Below are 16470 nucleotides of genomic sequence, written 5' to 3' on the forward strand. Positions count from 1 at the left end.
ATTGTACTCAAGGGGCTAAATCATTGTACTCAAAGGGTTAATTCACTGTACTCAAGGGGTTAAGTCATTGTACTCAAGGGGTTAAATCATTGTATTCAAGGGGTTAAATCATTGTACTCAAGGGGTTAAAATCATTGTACTTAAGGTGTTAAAGTCATTGTACTCAAAATGCTAAATCATTGTACTCAAGGGGTTAAATCATTGTACTCAAGAGGTTAAAATCATTGTACTCAAGGGGTTAAATAATTGTACTCAATGGGTTAAATCATTGTACTCAAGAAGTTAAACAATTGTACTCAGGGTTTTTTATAATTTTACTCTGTTAAATCATTGTAATCAAGGTTAAATTATTGTACTCAAGGGGTTAAATCATTGTACTCAAGGGGCTAAATCATTGTACTCGAGGGACTAAATCATTGAACTCGAGGGGTTAAATCATTGTACACAAGTTGTCATGACACTGAGGCGGCAGAAGGGGAACTTGTGAGTTGAGATATGAACAGCACAGAACAGAGAACATTTCAGAAGGCAATGGTAGAAGTATAAATTTTTTCTCAGTAATATATAATACATACAGCAGACTATCAAATACAGTATCAGTGTTTGTGAGAAAAAGAACAGCAGTTGTATTATGTTTGTTGTTGTATTATGCAAGATTACAGCCAAGATGGAGTATGGGATTTCTGCTAGGTACTGTATCTGAATGTGTGACAGCACAGTACTGTATATATATATATGTTTTTCTCAGTGTTTTTTCTATATACTGTATACTGTACCTATGTTCTGTCCCATATAACAGTATATATCCCAAAAGTGCCCGTGTGATGGTGCTTGATGCAGTGTTGTGAGAGGGAGCATTTTTTTCCTCTTACCAAAACTCTACAGTCTGACCTTGACAAGTGTGGTGTAAGAATGGTTTAAACATTATTTCTGGGATATTTGTGTGAAAAGGCTAAACAGTTTTCATCTGTTATTAAAACTTGTTGAGTATTGTTATCATCACATTCCTAACCTCTACTTAAGTTGTGAGAATTATTTTTTCTGGTTATAATTCTGTACCCTGTTCTCTTACCTTCACCTGTGGCAAATATTTCTGTAATCCATAAATATTGATGATTTTTATATTCTAATGTAAAGTCAAAAATACAGATAAAGGAAATGTTACCAAATGCTGATGAAATTATTTAGTGAATGTTACTGAACGTTCTGCACCATTCCATGTTATTGATGATCTCAAACAGAAAAGGAAATATGAAGAAATTTTAGAGTGCAGACCAAGAAAATCATTTGTTTTCTTTTTGGAGAATAAATTGTGATCTTTTATTTGTGTTTCTATATTAATGTTTCCTCTTGTTGAAATAATGTGGTGGATCTATGAAGACTGTGAAGACCATACCAACTATTTTCTCAACCAGTTACAGTTCTTTCTTAACCTGACAAGTTACCACGGTACATTCTATAGCAGGAAAGTATCTTGAGAGATCCTCACTTAAACACATACACACACACACCACCCTCACTTAAACACACACACACACACACACACCACCCTCACTTAAACACACACACACACAGCACCTCCACTTAAAACACACACACACACACACAACACCCTCACTTTAACACACACACACACACAGCACCCTCACTTAAACACATACACACACACACACACCACCCTCACTTAAACACACACACACACACACACACACACACCACCCCCACTTCCCACACACACACACCACCCTCCATAAACACACACACACACACCACCCTCACCTTTAACACACACACACACACACAACACCCTCACTTTAACACACACACACACACACACACAACACCCTCCTTTAACACACACACACACACACACACCACACCCTCCCACTTTAACACACACACACACACACACACACACACAACACCCTCACTTTAACACACACACACACACACACCCTCATAAACTACACACACACCCTCTCACTTAAACACACACACACACACACACCACCCTCACTTTAACACACACACACACACACACACATACACACACACACACACACACACACACACACGCCACCCTCACTTTAACACACACACACACACCACCCTCACTTTACACACACACACACACACACATCACACACACACACACACACACACACACACACACACACACACACACACACACACACACCACCCTCACTTTAACACACACACACACACACACACCACCCTCACTTAAACACACACACACACACCACCCTCACTTAACACACACACACACACACACACACACCACCCTCACTTTAACACACACACACACACACACACACACCACCTCACTTTAACACACACACACACACACACACACACACACACACCCCTCACTGCACACACACACACACGCCACCCTCACTTTAACACACACACACACACACACACACACCACCCTCACTTTAACACACACACACACACACACACGCCACCCTAAATTTAACAGAACCCCAAATCTTCTTTGTGAGAATCTATTTTACGAAATAATGTATCATTGTACAGTATATAAGTTTGTATATAATTTTTGTTATAATTAATTATGCACCTAATCCAATGGACCATGTGACTGTGGTGGAGTCTCCTGTGAGTTATGATGACACACTTGATAACATTGTGAGTGTTAGAGAATAATGAACTTATTGTTATTTACACCCAATAATAACCTGACACAAGTACTATTACAGGCTTCCTTGTTTATCACAGTAAACTGTACTGTACTGTACTGTATGGTACTGTACTGTATGGTACTGTACTGTACTGTACTGTATGGTACTGTACTGTATGGTACTGTACTGTATGGTACTGTACTGTACTGTACTGTATGGTAATGTACTGTACTGTACTGTATGGTATGGTACTGTACTGTATGGTACTGTACTGTACTGTATGGTACTGTACTGTACTGTACTGTACAGTATGGTAATGTACTGTACTGTACTGTATGGTATGGTACTGTACTGTATGGTACTGTACTGTACTGTATGGTACTGTACTGTACTGTATTGTATGGTACTGTACTGTATGGTACTGTACTGTACTGTACTGTATGGTAATGTACTGTACTGTACTGTATGGTATGGTACTGTACTGTATGGTACTGTACTGTATGGTATGGTACTGTACTGTATGGTACTGTACTGTATGGTACTGTACTGTATGGTATGGTACTGTACTGTACTGACACAAGTACTATTACAGGCTTCCTTGTTTATCACAGAAAACTGTACTGTACTGTACTGTATGATACTGTACCGTATGGTACTGTACTGTACTGTACTGTACTGTATGGTACTGTACTGTATGGTACTGTACTGTACTGTATGGTACTGTACTGTATGGTATGGTACTGTACTGTACTGTACTGTACTGTGCTGTACTGTACTGTACTCTACTCTACTCTACTCTACTGTACTGTATGGTATGGTACTGTACTGTACTGTACTGTATGGTACTGTACTGTACTGTATGGTACTGTACTGTATGGTATGGTACTGTACTGTACTGTACTGTACTGTGCTGTACTGTACTGTACTCTACTCTACTCTACTCTACTGTACTGTATGGTATGGTACTGTACTGTACTGTACTGTATGGTACTGTACTGTACTGTACTGTACTGTGCTGTACTGTATGGTACTGTACTACATGGTACTGTACTGTGCTGTACTGTACCGTATGGTACTGTACTGTGCTGTACCATATGGTACTATACTGTATGGTACTGTACTGTACTGTAGTGTACAGACCTGTACTGCAAAGACCTGTACTGTACTGTACAGACCTGTACTGTACTGTGCTGTGCTGTACTGTATTGTGCTGTACTGTATGGTACTGTACTGTACTGTACTGTATTGTGCTGTACTGTATGGTACGGTACTGTACTGTACTGTACTGTACTGTATGGTACTGTACTGTACTGTACTGTATGGTACTGTACTGTACTGTATTATGCTGTACTGTATGGTACTGTACTGTACTGTATGGTTCTGTACTGCACTGTGCTGTGCTGTACTGTAAGGTACTGTACTATACTATACTGTATAGTACTGTACTGTACTGTGCTGTACTGTACCATACTGTACCGTATGGTACTGTACTGTATGGTACTGTACTGTAATGTACAGACCTGTACTGCACAGACCTGTACTGTACTGTACTGTACAGACCTGTACTGTACTGTACTGTACTGTACTGTACTGTACTGTACTGTACTGTACTGTACAGTACTGTACTGTATGGTACTGTACTGTACTGTATTATGCTGTACTGTATGGTACTGTACTGTACTGTACTGTATGGTACTGTACTGTTCGGTACTGTGCTGTATTGTGTTGTATAACATCGTGTATAACATAGTGTAGTGTAGTATATCACTAGTGCATTATAACATAGTATAACACTAGTGTAGTAAAACACTAGTGTAGTATAATACTAGTGTAGTATAACACTAGTGTAGTATAACTTATTGTAGTATAACCAGAAATATAATGAACATACTCAGGTGAGAGCGAGGTGCAGGCAGGTTAGTGGGGAAGTCCCGGATGGAAGGTAACCTTGACGGTCACCTTCAGTCAATTTACCGGCTCTGCTTCAAAACTTTCCTACTCACTGATAATTTATATTTAGACCGATTGATTAATACAATATTCAGTAAATTCGTTTTATAAGCTCCTATTTTTTTGGTTTATACATTATACAGTCCACCCAAGGTAGTTCTTTTCAATATGAAACACTGGACGAAATGGTTTGATATGTTCCCCAGTGCGTCGTAATAGGTTGGTATACCTGTGACCTTCCTTCTCCATATTAGGAACAGGAGAGAACAAAGACGAGGACGGAATCTTCCCCCCTGTGGATTACCAGGTACTTCAATATTCCTATTGTGTCTATTGTTATACATTTTTATGTTGGGATGCATTTGTTCCCTCCCTATATATATATAATATATATATATATATATATATATATATATATATATATATATATATATATATATATATATATATATATATATATATATATATAAGTAAATCACTGTAGGTGCTGTGATCTAGGTGATAATCATTAAGGAAAGAAGAAACACGAAGTTCCCAAGCGCTTGTGTAATTCACCCGACCATTGTGACCTGGTCTCACCTCTCCTCTGTATATATACACCTGATTGTATTACTCTCTAGTCTGTACTCACCCCTGAAGATGTGAATTACACGAAAGCGCTTTGGGGAACTTTCGTATTTTTCCTTAGAAAGAGTTATATATATATATATATATATATATATATATATATATATATATATATATATATATATATATATATATATATATATATATGTATATATATATATATATATATATATATATATATATATATATACTGTATATATATATATATATATATATATATATATATATATATATATATATATATATATATATATATATATATATATATATATATATATATATATACAGGGTGTCCCATAAATTTCCATACTTAGGAAAAATAAACCTTTTTATATGAAAATCCATTTTTATTTATATAATATGCTCTACATGACTACCATTCTGTTGAAAACACTCTTCAATGCGTGTCCTCCACTGCTGAAGAACACGTTCAAGCACAGCTGGAGTTATGCTTGTAATGGCGTTGGTGATACGTTGCTTGAGATGATTTATGTTTTGTATCTTTTCCTGATACACCATGGCCTTCAAATGCCCCCAAAGGTAAAAATCAAGTGGGGTAAGGTCTGGGGATCTGGGAGGCTACTCCACAGGACCACGCCGACCAATCCAATGTTAAAAACCATATGTATGGAAACTTATGGGACACCCTGTATATATATATATATATATATATATATATATATATATATATATATATATATATATATATATATATATATATATATATATATATATATATATATATATATAACAAAGAAGTCTGTCTGTCTGATTGTTCACTTTTCTCTGAGATCAAACCCGGGTCCGCTTGCTAGCGAGGCGAGCATGCTTACCATTGCATCCCAGGTCGCCAATAAGAGCTACACCATTTGACACAGATCCAGCGACTGGTGCGGCAAAAGTAGGTACGAAAGTCTCATCCAATGACTTTTATTCATACAGATTCATGATTAGAGAAGACAGTTTCAACCAGATACTAAGATCAAGGAACCTCTTCCACCAGTTTGTAGTGGACATGTATGCCAAAATTGAAACAGAAAGACTCACCTTCATACGACTAAACCAAAAGAAGCTCAGGGTTGATGACTACATTCATCTGAGAGATGCAGTAGTAAGGGATGGACATGTGGGCAATGTTGGACAGCTGGTGATTCTCCCGTCTTCCTTCACTGGAGGTCCGCGATGCATGCAGGAAAAGACTCAGGATGCTATGACCTATGTCAGAAACCATGGACGACCAGATCTCTTCATTACTTTTACATGCAACCCTGTATGGACTGACATAACAGAAGCTCTAATGGAAGGCCAGAAAGGACAAGATCGGTATGACATTATAGCGAGAGTATTTCGTCAGAAAGTGATTAAACTCATGGACTTGGTTACAAAAGCATCAATCTTTGGCCCTACACGGTGCTACATGTACTCCATTGAGTGGCAGAAACGAGGTCTACCACATGCCCATGTCTTGATCTGGCTGAAAGAGAAACTTCGACCGAACATGATTGACACTGCATACGAGCAGAGTTTCCTGATCCAGAAGAAGATCCAGTTCTCTGAGATTATCAAGAAGCAAATGATTCATGGGCCATGTGGACCATTCAACAGACACTCTCCATGCATGAAAGATGGACGTTGCACCAAAAACTTTCCAAAAGACCTGACAAAGGATACTAAGAGTGGAGAAGATGGCTATCCTCAGTACAGGAGAAGAGCGCCAGGCGATGGAGGTTTTACAGTAGTGTTGCGACCTGGAACAGACAGTGAAATAACAGTAGACAACAAATGGGTGGTCCCCTACAATCCTCTTTTGAGTAAAGCATTCAATGCGCACATCAATGTGGAGTTCTGTAATTCAGTCAAGTCCATCAAGTATGTCTGCAAATACGTCAACAAAGGCTCTGACCAAGCGATTGGAAAAGGATGGAAATCATGATGAGGTGACACAGTTTCAGCAGGGCAGTTATATATGCAGCAATGAAGCCCTATGGAGAATTTTTAGTTTTCCCATACACGAACGATGTCCAACAGTAGTTCATCTGGCTGTTCACCTGGAAAATGGACAAAGAGTATACTTCACAGAAGAGTCCCTCCAAAATCAAATGGCAAATCCTGCTGATACGACTCTCACTGCATTCTTTAAGCTTTCACAGGAAGATGAGTTTGCTCAAATACTCCTGTATGTTGACGTACCCAAGTTCTACATATGGCAGGCTTCAATGAAAAAGTTCCAGAGAAGAGCTCAAGGATCCGATGTTGAAGGATATCCAGGGATAAAGTCAGGCAATGCTTTGGGACGTGTCTACACGGTTCACCCCAACAACTTTGAATGCTATTGTTTGAGACTACTTTTGCACCACATCCGTGGCCCAACATCATATGCAGCACTCAAGACAGTGAATGGACAAGTCTGCAGAACCTATCAGGAAGCGTGCAATCTCCTTGGCCAACTGGAAGATGATGGTCACTGGAATGACACATTAGAAGAGGCAGCAGCTACTCAATCGCCAATGAGAATGAGGAACCTGTTTGCCATCATGATTGCTACATGTGGACTTTCCAACCCAAGCCAGCTCTGGAAAAACCACCAAGAAAGTCTTTCAGAGGATCTGCTTCATCAAGCAAGAAGAGAACATCCTGGTCAAGAGATTGAGTTCATGGATGACATGTTCAACAGGGCTCTGATCATGCTGGAAGACAAAGTGATGGAGCTATGCGGAAAAAACCTGACTGATTTTGGATTGTCTTCCCCAAACCGAGAAGAACCAGTAGTTGCAAACAGGGAGTTGCTCAGAGAGACAGACTACTCAGTTGAAGTTCTGGTGAATTTTGTTGAAGAAAATGAGCCTCACCTGGTGCCTGATCAAGCAAATGCTTATGAACAGATCTTGCAAGCGATACAAGCGGAGCAGGGAGGTATGATCTTTCTCGATGCACCTGGCGGGACAGGAAAAACATTCCTGATCAACCTTCTGTTGGCCAAAGTACGTCATCAGGGGAAAATTGCTCTTGCTGTGGCATCCTCAGGCATTGCTGCAACACTACTAGAAGGAGGACGTACTGCACACTCAACTTTTAAACTGCCTCTCAACCTCGCTCACAATGAGAATCCAGTGTGCAACATCAAAAAAGGATCGGCAAAGGCAAAACTCTTAGAAAAATGCAGCCTCATAGTCTGGGATGAATGCACTATGTCTCACAAGTTAGCGTTTGAAGCATTAGACAGGACCTTGCAAGACATACGAGAAAATGACCATCTCATGGGTGGCATTACAATGGTCATTGCTGGAGACTTTCGCCAGACCCTACCTGTCATTCCTCGAAGCACTCCAGCTGATGAACTGAATGCGTGCCTCAAGGCATCATACCTTTGGAGAAGTGTTCAGACACTCACCCTATCCACAAACATGAGAGTACATCTACAAGGAGATCAGGATGCTGAACGGTTTGCAAACCTTCTACTACAGATTGGGAATGGAACTTTCCCTGTTGATTCAGAAAGACAAATAATCATTCCTCAAGGATGTGGAAATGTTGTAAAGTCCTCAACTGAGCTCACTAACATGGTCTACCCAAACATTATCCACCACTACAAGGATCACAAGTGGCTGCGTGAACGTGCAATTCTAACACCAAAGAATGAAACAGTGGCTGAAATCAACATGACTACTCAGACAGCTTCCAGGCAGTGAGACCTCATTCAAATCTGTTGATACAGTAATCGACCAGGACCAAGCAGTCCAGTACCCTGCAGAATTCCTTAATTCTTTGGAGCCCGCTGGAATGCCTCCTCACCACCTCACTCTCAAGATTGGAACTCCTATAATGCTCTTAAGAAATCTTGAATCACCAATCCTCTGCAATGGCACAAGACTGGTGGTGAAGAACATGATGCCACATGTACTGGAAGCTACAATACTGACAGGAAAAGCTAAAGGAGAGGACGTTTTATACCAAGGATACCTCTCATCACCACTGACCTGCCATTTGAGTTCAAGCGACTTCAGTTCCCGGTTAAAGTGAGCTTTGCCATGACCATCTACAAAAGCCAGGGACAGTCCCTAAAGATGGTTGGCCTAAACCTGGTGTTTCCTTGCTTCTCTCATGGACAGTTCTATGTTGGATGCTCCAGAGTGGGAACTGGCAAAAATCTGTACATACTTGCTGCTAATGGCAAAACCAAAAATGTGGTCTACCTTAATGCACTACAGTGAGACAATGTAGAGCCTCCCGGAGGGTGGCGTCCTACTGTGGCCTAGCGAAAGAGCCGCTCGGAGGGCGGTGATTCCGCTTGTAATGAATATATGAACACACCTAGTTCACAAACATTATAATACCAAATTATGCCACGGCATAACAATATATATATATATATATATATATATATATATATATATATATATATATATATATATATATATATATATATATATATATATATATATATATATATATATATATATATATATATATATTTATTTATTTATTTATTTAATTAGCCCATAAAGCACGCGGACTTCTACATATAATCAACAACCTCACCCCGCCAGGACTCGAACCCACGATCTTATGTGTGTGACCGGGCAATTCCCTTGGAGGTTCACGGCGCCATAAGCTCGATGAACAGGCCTTGTGTGAAATATAACAAAGTCTAGAATTGCTTTTAGTGTCTTAGTGGTGTAAGAGGTAACGTTCCCCGGTCACACACATAAGATCGTGGGTTCGAGTCCTGGCGGGGTGAAGTTGTTGATTATATATATATATATATATATATATATATATAGTATATATATTGTCTATTAATTATTTGTACTACCTGCTTGCCAACATCCACATTTCACCTAAATCGTATAAGTTTATCCACCCTTACAATGTTACAGCAGGCGTGAAGTGGTTGGTTGATAGAACTGTTCCCAGGAGTACTTTTATTCACAGGCATTGTTTTTCCTTTGCCAACAGTTGAGTTACAGGCCAGTACATGGGGTAGTGGAGGAGAGTGTTTTATTATTGGTGATGACTTGCCGTTTATAAGTCATCGTTTAATTAATATATTGCGGTGAGAAATGTTGGCGATTGCTGCGATGTCTTTTCCTAACATTCCTTTTAATGGCGGGAATTATGTGGTGCTTCCCGGCCTGCTTCTTCACTTATTGACGGCAGATATTCTCACCAAGACATCCAGATGAACTTGTTTGGCCTCAAGATGTTGGAAGGTCGTAGATTGTCACCCTTTCTACGACTTTCGTACACCACTTGTATACAGATTTGGTGTAACACCCACATCTCTCTGCGGCTGTAAGAGAGAGGCCAAGTTCTTCAATCCATTTCAAAACTGCAGCATTTCTTAGTTTTAACACGTCAACTCGGTAGTAACTTGTTGTCGACTCTGGTGTACTAGAGCCAGGTGGTGTACTAGAGCCAGGTGGTGTACCAGACACAGGTGGTGTACTAGAGCCAGGTGGTGTACTAGACACAGGTGGTGTACTAGTGTCATGGTCACAATGACTGCTGGTCTATTTGAAACCTGATGATTCATATTATACTTCACGCCCGCAAAACATGTGGATAACTGGTGAGTTATCCCTAGGAAGAAACGCGTTTTCCCTCTCTTTAGGTGCTGGCCATTTTCTCCACTTGGGGAACAAACAGTTGTCAACGTGTATATTCCACTTTTTCCTGGCAAGCTCAATCTCGAATTAGTTTATGTAAATCAACTTAAGAAATTCGCCAGACCCGTGTCAACTGAAGGGTCATCTTTGAATGTGTAGCAGTTGATTTGAATGTAATTTCTGTCATTGTGTGAGTAGCCATCTCTGGCAACTCAGGCCGTATATAAGCCTGTGCGCGAAGGAGAAAACCGCGTAGGTAATATTCCTACAAATCAATTAAAAAAAAAAAAAATCCTTTCCTTGACGTCTCCAAATTATCCCAGGTCCAGTGTGGGGTTATTTGAACACCCCACCAGCCGCCCGGGGTCGGTGGCTACCTAACAGTTAGCTGTATTGGACGATGTCACTCATTCTGCAGGATTAAACTGCTCAAGTCCACATTCTGGGAACTAGACCCCAGACTCTCGCCACTTGTCAGACTACAACCGACCATAACAGCTATCTTCATTTGTTGAGACGCCAGTGTTATGCCCTGGGACACTCCAGACAGTTATATGGTCCACAGTATTTGTTATATATGGTTGGGGATAATTAACTGGAATATAATTATCCCATGTTGGGTAGTGAACCCATAAAATAGTTAGTATCAGTAATAAGGTGTTATGTGTTGTGAGTGCATCCACCATATGTACTACCAACAGTTCTAGTGAAGGTACCATATGTAAGTTTGTCATGTAGTGTAGTCTGTGTAATGTACCACCAGTAATGTTGTAAGAAGCAAGAGTATCTAATTGGAATTGCAGATGAGTAAGGCCAAGGAGTTAAACCTTGTAGCTGTATGTTAATGACATCTTTTACCTAATTTAATTTCGTATTAATAAACCATTTCTTAGAGTATATTAGGGGTATTATTTTCCCTCAGTATCCACCTTTATTTTTGTCCAATGACTTGATACCAGAATTACAGTACCCAGGTGCCCTAACCCTCGCCATGCTACCAAAGGTCTGAGGTGATGAAGTAACTATGACATGAAATAATTAGACAAAGAAAGAAGTATGAAATAAGAATATAATGGATAAGAAGAAGAAATTCCCCACCCTTAAACTAGAGCCTGGTGATGTACTGTACTAGATACAGGTGTAGTACACCTTGAGCAGTCCGTGCATCTCATACTTGATATTCACCACGTCCTCAACAATGAGAACACGTCCAAGGGGTGCAACAAGCGCACCAGGCTTGAGGACTGCTGTGGACATGTCTGTCAACACAACGGTGCTACAAGCATTAGGAGCAGCACACTGATGATCCAAGCCATTCTGCAAATTTTTTTATGTATTTTAATATTTGTTTGCAGAACGAGGTTTCAAACGATACTCATTAGGCACCCTCTGCTTTTGTACTGTTTGCAAAGAGGTGTCTATAACATCATTACCATCTGTGGGTAGTAAATCTTCATGGCCCTTTCTAAGACGATCTGCATGCACGATTTCTGTGGTCTGTGCATTAGGCTTCCAAATTTTAAACTTGTTGCCCGCTTCTTTGGCGATAATGCGGAATGGACCAGAAAATTTGACCGAAAGCTTGGAGTTCCTTTCAGGTTCTCTCACCATAACAGCATCGCCTATCTCTAACACGACAGGTTTCGCTTGTTTATGTTGCTTAAAAATCATTTCAGCGCGTGACACTGCTAAATGTTTTCGTACTTGGCCATGAATATCCATAAAAATGCAGATTTGTTTTGCCGCGAAATCATCCATATTATAAACAGGGTTCGGCGTGTCTGTAAGTCCATCATAAGGCAGACGTTTATCGGTACCATAGACAATGTAGTAGGGTGATTTGCCTGTAGAGCTATTAATCGACCCATTAATAGACGCTGCAACCTGCGGTAACCAATCTTCCCATGTGTATTGCATATCACACACAATCGGGCGAAGTATCTCTAGGATCTTCCGATTGGTTCTCTCAACAAGGCCATTAGCCTGTGGATGATAGGCTGTCACAAAACTTTATTGTATTCCCTATTGGGCACATAGTTGTGCTACTAGCTGATTCTTGAACTCTAATGCATAGGCCACAGATTCGGCTGTTTTATCCTTCAGTGGGACTAAAACCACAAATCTAGAAAAATGATCCACACACACTAGGACGTACGAGGATCCCTGATGACTCCTCGGAAGTTGTAACAAGTCTATAGCGACTGTGTCAAACGGACGGTCTGGTGTAGGATATTGTAGAATTGGAGTCGGTGACCTTATAGTACCCTTATGCTGAGTACATTTTTTTCTGATTTCCGCAAGACACTTGTCACGTCCTTGGTGACCCGCCTGAGGAACATCGTGGAACAACGTTATAATCGTTTCAAACAACGTGTCAGGTACAACTATTTGTGTAACAATACCCTCAGTTGTCTCTTTTGATCGATGGATTATATTATGTCGTAGCTCAAACTGACTGAGAGGAAGAATTAATTTGGGAAGCTTAACATCCTCTCCCGACTCGAAAGCAAAAATGACTGCTGACCATAACGGGCCCTTCCCGGTAAATATCTAAACTCAAGGTCAAATTCCTGAATTGTCAGATACCAGCGTGCTAATCTGCCTGATAGATTCCTGCCATGGAACAGTTCTGTTGCTGCCGCATGATCCGTAAACACAGTTATCTTATAACCAAAGATAATGTCTTTAAACTTTTTCAGTGCCCACACAACAGTTAACGTCTCTAAATGCGTTGCTGAATAACGTGTTTCGGCATCATTAAGTTTACGACTTGCAAAAACTATCACTCTAAACTTTCATCTTGAATCCACTTGCATGAGTATAGCTCCGATCCTACTCCAGAAGCGTCGGTACACAGAGTGAAAGCTTGAGTGTAATCAGGGAATGTTAAAATAGGGGCATTGGTAAGCGCCGTCCTCAATGCAACAAAATTATTTTCGTGTTCAGCATCCCACACAAACATTGCATCTTTCTTTAGTAACCTTATTAAGGGTGACGCCAATGTTGCATAGTTCTTAATAAAAGAGTGATAATATCCAGATAAACCAAGAAAGCTATGCACTTGATCAACCGATGTAGGACGCGGAATATGAGATACAGCTTTAACTCTATCATCAACTGTATGAGTGCCGTCACTGTCAACAACATGACCAAGGAAATGGATTCTGAATTTTAAAAACTCACATTTCGAGAGTTTAATTCTAAGACCTGCTGTGGCAAGTTTTTGCAAAACTTTATGCAGTTTGACAAGATGGGTATCGACATCCTTACTGACTACTATTACATCATCCAAATAAGCACAGACTGTGGTACCTATCAATCCGGCAAACAGGGTGTTGATCATCCTTTGAAACGTCAGTGGGGCATTCCTCAGACCAAATGGCATTTGCAGAAATTCAAAATGGCCCATAGGAGTACTAAAAGCAGTAACCTCTCGGGATTTCTCATCGAGTGGTATTTGCCAATACCCGCTAAGCAAGTCCAAATTGCTAAACACAGCGTTATCCTTGCCTAATGACTGTACTATATCACTCAAGACAAGCATAGGGTTCCTATCTGGGACCGTATTTTCATTGATGGATCTAAAGTCAACAACTGGACGCCAACCGCCATCCTTCTTTGTGTTACGAACCCCTCCACCCAGCACCACGAACCACGCCATCTATTGTCCTGATCTACCTACCCAGCACCACGAGCAACGCCATCTAGGGACGAGACACGAGTATGACTCGTCTTAGTTACCACTCCGAGGTTTCCCTTCTCCCTATCCTGGTTGTTGCGTCACCTCCTCAAAGTCTTCTTTGTCAGCTCCAATTCGAGGAGAGGGACTTGGCTCTGGGAAGTGACCACAGGATCATCTATCCTCTAAACCTACGTGCAGTGACCACCTACCGTCTTCTACAATACTCAGCCTTACTCGTCAGCCATCTCAGCTCCTCACTTAAGTACTTATATTTTGTATTAACTCCCCACGTCCATTTGCTTCAAGATTGTTTTATGTTTATTAATATGTATATACTGTTAGTGTTTAGGTTAAGTTTGGTTAAGGTAATTTATAAGCTGAATATTTTGTTAAGGGATTTATGGTACTTTATTATATACAACGAAAACTCGCATCCTTGTCTACCCTTTTATAGTCCGATTGTCTTTGTTTTTTTTTTTTGTTACCTGTTGGGATCTGGGTAGACGTATAACTATATTCTAAATCCCCAACTCGTAACATTTGGGACTAAGAACAAAGGGCTATTGAAAGGGGATTTAGAAATGTGATAACCTTCTCATCCAACATATCCTGAACCATATCCTGAACTACAGCGCACTGGCTATGTGGTAGTCGGTAAGCTGGTATGTAGATTGGATTTGTGCCCTCTTTTAAGGATATGTGATGTGATGTTAAATTTGTGTGCCCCAACTGTTCCCCAGGCAAAGCTACAATGTTTCTGTAGTTGGCAAGCAGCTCTAAGAGTCGTGTCTTGCCTTGAGGATGATCAATCACCTTAACATGTGGTGCTATTTGATCAATCCTCTCCTGCCTAGTTTGATGAGGTTGAGAAACAAATACCAACTGGGAACTGCATAGGCTGTGATACAACATTGTTATGATAAACCAGAAAATCACACAAATAACATTCTTCTTTCAATATTCTAAGAGCTCCTGTTCTGTTACGAACTAGAACGTCTGTTAAGCCACCAGGTCTAATCGTGCTCAATGTCGATTCGCACGATAAACCCTTAACCTTGCACGTTTCCGGTAGACATACTACATCAGTCCCCGTATACACGTCAGGTAAAACTACAGTGGCCATGGTGAATTCTTCATTCTGATAATGGAGTGTACTCGTTAATACTGCAGGCACAATCTTCCAATTCTTGCTGCTATAATCACGCTGGGAAAGTGAGTGTGTGAGGTCTTGAGTTCGCTTCGACACGTCATCTTCCTTCCACCGAATGAGAATGGTGGACAACACTTTCGACCTTGCGGAGAGTGGTGGTTACAAGTGTTCCCTGAAGAATGCAGTGATGGGTAGGAAACACCGTGTAACACTGAAGTCCGTTTATTATGGATGAGAGAAATACAAGTGGTGACTCGCGTGTGCCATGCACGGCTCACACAGTCAGACTGAGGCTGCCTTGCCATATGGCAGCCTCGGGGCAATGTTGCCACATAACGTGCAGTGTTGCCACGTGATATATATAAATGCTACTCGGCACAGTAAGTTATATACAGGGTTGCTACTCGGCACAGTAGCTTGTATACATAACCTACAGAGAGCAATGATGCAGAATTACGCATAGCGTTGTAGGAAACACCTTTAAACGTATCGAACATAGAAAACCAGGTTGGAACTTAGGCTTCTGTACTGTGAAGGATCATCGTTGTAGAGGGAGAATAAAATCCAACAGTTCTCTGCACCACATGCTCGCTGGTTGGCTGCCACGAGGGAACTAACAGCAACTATAAAACAATATCTGTACCAGAAACACAGTAAATGGAAATTACTTGCTACACAGAAATACGTGTTCTGAAGCTATCTTCCTAAAAATAAAAGAACCCTTAGCAAAAAACCATGTACCGGGCCCGGGGAAAGATTTATAGTCCCGTATAAATGATTAAATAACAGACG

This window comes from Homarus americanus, unplaced genomic scaffold, assembly GCF_018991925.1.
Source record: "Homarus americanus isolate GMGI-L3 unplaced genomic scaffold, GMGI_Hamer_2.0 scaffold16894, whole genome shotgun sequence".
Lineage (NCBI taxonomy): Eukaryota > Metazoa > Arthropoda > Malacostraca > Decapoda > Nephropidae > Homarus > Homarus americanus.